The sequence below is a fragment of the Pyrus communis genome, chromosome 1, assembly GCF_963583255.1.
Source record: "Pyrus communis chromosome 1, drPyrComm1.1, whole genome shotgun sequence".
Classification (NCBI taxonomy): Eukaryota; Viridiplantae; Streptophyta; class Magnoliopsida; order Rosales; family Rosaceae; genus Pyrus; species Pyrus communis.
The window spans coordinates 7,284,146-7,290,145 of NC_084803.1; positions in this window are offsets into that span (position 1 = coordinate 7,284,146).

Below are 6,000 nucleotides of genomic sequence, written 5' to 3' on the forward strand. Positions count from 1 at the left end.
AAATTATTTTGATCAATGGAAGATGAAATCGACGTTTCGGAAGCTTCACAGAAGGTAAGACTTCATATTTTTCATTATTTTAGTGATTTCAGCAACATCGGCATGCTTATAGCAGTAAACAACCTTACTAATTAACATGAAATTATGAGACTTGTTTGTGACAATGCTTATTAATATGACAGGAGATCAAAAAAGCTGAAGATAAACTTGGCCTTTAATACTGGATTACCAATGCACCACCAAATTGGGAAAAATATTATTTCAGATTTCGTTCTATTCTTGATTTGAGGTTCGAATAAAAGCTTTGAAACAAGACAGTACACATCGGGGAATTCGTAGTAGATCAATGTGAAAGGTTCCCAAATCATAATACAACGTTAATCATTCAATAGAATTCAAGAATAATTGTTAGAAAGCACATTAATCATTAATCGGTTTGTACAACAAAGATTTAGTAATCATAAATCAAGAAAGATTGAAAAAAAGATGAGCAAAGAATCCAACAAAGACGAGAAAATTTTAATCAGTTCATTGAGCAAATTTACTTGTACAGAGCCAGCGAATTGAAACGGTAGCCGTACTTAATGCTTTGAGTTCTGGATTTCCCACGCCATACCACACCAACAAAGAGCGGGGAAATGAGTGTTGTCAGACTATTGGTATAAGAAGAAGAAGAGTTTATTTGGTTCGATAATAACAATGCAATGTTGCTTCTCTAATCAACATTTGGTGTGGCGTGGAAGAATTTTGACTGGTTCTTGCTGGAGAAGGGGGTGAACCAAATAAAAATTGTCACAATCCGTCCCGATTTATTTCATGAATTTTACGGAACGGAAGGTTAGTCACGTTGGTTTTAAAAGTGTGTTTAAAAGGGGTTTGTCCGAGCCCAAACCCTTTCCTGACCCAAACCTAAACCCTTTGGATTGAGGCCCTTGGGCCATTCAAATATGGCCTTCGGCCCATAAACCTAAAACCCCTAAACCCAATCCCTTTTTACCCCAAAACCCTTTACACTATGTTTGGATGAGGAAAATAAAAATAGAATTTTGGTAAAAGTCAGAATTTATAAATTGACAGGCATCAATTCTCTTGTTTGGATTCATAAACATAGAAATTTAGAATTTCCGCATGGAAAAAAAACTTGGAATTTGGGACCTCCAAATCCTAAGTTCAAATTCCATGTAAATATGTGTCATTTCTCAATTTCTATGATTGAGAGTTTAAAATTAACAAATTCCGTATTTAATTCCATTGTTCTTTTAGGTTAACCAAACAAGAAAATTTACAAATTCTAGAAAATAAAATCTCGTCATTTCAATTTTCGTCATTTTTAAATTCCTTAGTAATCTTAAATTTCTTCACCCAAACATAGTGTTAGGTCTTAGGAAACCACCCCAGGCCTTGGGCCTAGGACCCTTCGGCCCAAACCCAATGAGAGATCTGGCCCAACCCTTGGGCCCGATCCAGTTGGAACCTTCCAAGGATATTCCTGGAACATTCCAAGGAATATTTTCAAGAAATATTTCTGAAATATTCTCTGGAGTATTCCCGTGTTGACTTTTTGTTGATTTTTTCGAAATTTACCCGGGACCGTTCTTAGGGTAATTCGACGTCTTGAATTCGTTTTTTATGTTCGTTTTTCCATATTCAATCAGTTGAATAGAGTTTTATTAATTGGACCCTTTATGTGCTTAGGTGCATTTATTATGGCGTTTTCGTCGTCGATAGTTTGCGTAGCTCTTCGACGGCGGAGTATTTGTGAGTGGATCTCTTCTAAAATGTATATTTGAATAGTAGAAATGTATACATAAAATGCATGATTTAATGATCACGTTTTAGATAACTTTTTGTGAGTAAATTAAAGATTTCAATTTACCTTTTAACATATATGAGGGAATATGATGGTGAAACATTTTGGGTGTTACTGTAACACTACATGTGGTGTTATTAGTCTATTCTTGTTTTCAGCGTCTCCATCCAATTTGAATGCGTTCCCTAATTATCAATATTATTTGACTGAAATATTTGTAGTTTTTAGTTTTTTATTGAAGTTCTTGATATTAATGTAATAATGTATTTCTATGTAGGTTATATATTTTTAAATTAAAAATGAAATTTGTAGTTATTTATATTAATAAAATTTTAAATAAAAACCATAATTTATGGGATTAAAAATATTAAAGATGAATTATATATACTATTCAATGTATTTTGTGTGTGTGTATACATGTAGTATCCCATATCGCCCGTGAGGGCGTGGTCTTTGGGCCTTATATATCCATTGCCAACCTTAAGTTTCAATTAGGCCTTTTGTGGACTCCCTGAGGGGAGAGCAGGCGCTGGCTACGGCTGAGTACCGGTCCACAGAAACAAAACCGTGCGGTAGCTCTGTCTTCGGGCAGGGAATGCCAAAGCGGACAATATAGTTGGAGCTGAGGGTTCGGATGTGATAATTTGGTATCAGAGCCAGACTCACGGTCGTGGTGTGCCGACGAGGACGTCGGGCTCCCTAAGGGGGGTGGATTGTAGTATCCCACATCGCCCGTGAGGGCGTGGTCTTTGGGCCTTATATATCCATTGCCAACCTTAAGTTTCAATTAGGCCTTTTGTGGACTCCCTGAGGGGAGAGCAGGCGCTGGCTACGGCTGAGTACCGGTCCACAGAAACAAAACCGTGCGGTAGCTCTGTCTTCGGGCAGGGAATGCCAAAGCGGACAATATAGTTGGAGCTGAGGGTTGGGATGTGACAATACACATACATGGGCACGTTCATCAAAATTAACCAAACAATTATTGTACCAAAACGTGAGTACATTTTTCAAAAACACACCCAAAAAAAATATTAAGCTTAATAATATTATTAAATTTATTTTATTAAACTTGACATTGATACATTCTTAAATCAAGGAAATAGAATGTACTTATATAAGTTTAAAAATGGGATTAGAGAAAAGATTGAATGAATTTTATATAACACATGGGTGCATTTTATATTAAAAAAAATTATGTAACTTACATGTAATTCATTAATATATTAGTGATAGGGATTTTGATCAAAATCTAAAAACTGATAAGGTCTTAATCAATAAACATTAGAAATTAGGGACCGGATATTAATTTTTCCTTTATTTTATAACATGTTGATTAGCGTACCGAAGATATTCCACTTAAACTCGTTAACAACCAATCCCTCTTATAACATGTGAGTACGATGAGGATGTTTCACTTAAACTCGTCGATAAACAATCTTATAACACACAGATTAGTGTACAGCAAGAATGTTCCACTTGATCTCTATCGGTAAAGCCATTTATAGTAACAAGATCACAGAATATAGGTCAACGAAACTTAAGAAAGTGTGATCAAATTGTCCCAAAAAAGAGCTATTTTAGACGCGTTTGTTACAAAGGAGGAATCGAAATGAGCGATTAGGCATTTTAAGAGTTCCATGAATGTGGTAACGTCTGCCTGCCATTACGTATTGGTAAAGAAGGTAGACCTAACACGTGTCATGCTTTTATCTCTACTAATCTCTACTAATTAATAAAGTATTCAAACTGGTTCAAAATCTTATGAAATTATCAATTTAACCGTCTAATTAAAATAGAACATGAATAAGAAATATGGAGCAGAAATGTAATTTCAAACAACCATATTTTATTTTATTTTTTTTCAAAGGTTCACCTACATGTAATACTAACATATCTCTAATTAAAAATAAAAAATAAAAAAATAAAAAATAAAATTTCTCACTCCCACATTCTCTATCACTCTCTTCCTCTTTCCTTCTATTTCAAAAACAAAACTAAAAAAAATTTCTCACACACTTTGTGTGTGCCTATATGCTAGTTTTTATGAAAATAAGACGTTAGTTCTTAAAATTCAATTTTCTTTACTTAAAATCCAACATAATTTGATTTTGGTTTAAATGTCAAAATGGTCCTTGTGTTCTAGTCCTTAGGTCAATTTAGTCTCCGTGTTTCAATTTGGTCAATTCGGTCATCGTGTTTATCTCCGTTAACCAAATAAAGACATTCCATCCAATCTTTATTAAAAATTTCATAATTCATTATAATTCAAAAAACTATCTATTTGATTTAAAAATAAAATAAAATTAAAATTAAAAGAAAAATTAGTCTCTTCCCAACTCCCCAACCTCCTCCCTAACGTTCTCTCATCTCCCTATTTTCTTGCCCCCCCCCCCCTCTCTATGTTCTATGTCACAACCTTAATAATTTTTCAAATCAAAAGTTTATCTCTTATATGTGTTATTTCTCATTGATTTGTTATTTCTGTAAATTTAAATTTAAATAAAGAGAAAGGGTAATATATGACTCTATCAATTGCTGTATATTTCTCGATTACATAGTCGAAAGTGAGGTGATCGGGGCTAATTTTCTTGAGACTACGATGATGGAATTAGTGCGGTGACAAGTGGGGTTGAGGTGGATTTATTGACACTTCGTCAAGTTGTCTGCATGTGTGGCTAAGGTAGGGGTTCGGGTCAGGAACAAGGTAGATGGCATGGTGAGTTTGTTTAAATTTCATTTTGAAATTATATTCTTTCTATTTTAATTGAAAAATATTTTTCTATAATATGTTATAATTTTTTTATGAATTTTTTAAGAGCAATTGAATGAAATGTTCTTAATTGGTTAAAGGAGACCAACACAAGGATAAAATTGGCCAAATAACTATAACACATGGGCCATTTTGACATTTAAACCTTCAATTTTCTAACTAATATCCAGTGATTAGGCTCCACCTAGGAAAATTTCTGAATTAAGTTTGACTTTACACAATTTGTATTTTCTAGATGCCTAAAATACCCGTAATTACTTATTTGTTATCTACAATTAATAATATGGATATTATGTGAATTGATGTCATGAAATATTTTTCAAACTATGCAAATTGAAACATGAAATGCCTATGTGAGTCTTTCCACTCCCCCCCCCCGGAGGCTTCCCGCCCCCCCCTCCGGCGCGACCGTGGAAGGGATGGATAACCGTAACTTGCCACCAATTATCTCCCTTTAAAAAAACATGAAATTAACGATTCTGGAAAAAAAAATGTAAAAGGGGTATTAATGCTATTGCTCTTCGCATAAAATTTAAGCTAGTATTAGTAAGACTACTTTAACTACCCCATGCATATTACTCTTAGCCTTCCAGATCCATACCATTTCATTGATGTTTTTCCATAGAATATTATAATACCTTTGCATAGGAAAGGTATCCAAGCGAGAATTCAAAGTACAAGTAAATTTTATACTTTAGTGCACCTACTTCGAATACTGTAAAACAATTTTCACACTTACATATATAATAAGGAGTAGGTGAATTATTTTAGTTTACCTACTTACATATATAATAAGGAGTAAGTAAATTCCTTTAGCAGGTAAATTCATTTATATGAAAAACGATTCCATTAAACAATATTGAATGAAGATGAATACTATTAGACTGTAGTATTAAGTAGTTGTCGTATGAATTTTTTGAAACCATTAATTTGTCTCACCTTAACTATGTTAAGTTTTCTATCTATAAGAATGTTATTTTAGACTTTTGACCTCATTTTTCACAAGTTTTTTCATTTATTTATATATTATTTTAGCACAAAGATATATGTACACTTGGGGTGGGTGATAAATTGGTTTTCAACTTTTGACTTCCTTTTTATAAGTTCTATACTTATCTTTTGGTACGAAAAAACATGTCATGTACGTTTCATAAACTTATGGTGAACTACTAAAAAAATTACATTAAGATCACTAACACGGAGCAAGTGACATTTTACCACAGTGGTGGAAGGGTGTTGAGCCCTTGAATGACGTCGTGAGTTTAAACCCCGTCGATGACTAATCTAACATTTAATCTAACAAAATCTATTGTTTGACAAAAAAAGAAAAAAAAAAGAAAAAAAAAAGACCACTAACATGGAGTTTAACTAATTACAAGCTTTGAGAATTCAATGTGGTCAATCATGTTCATTAAAAAAA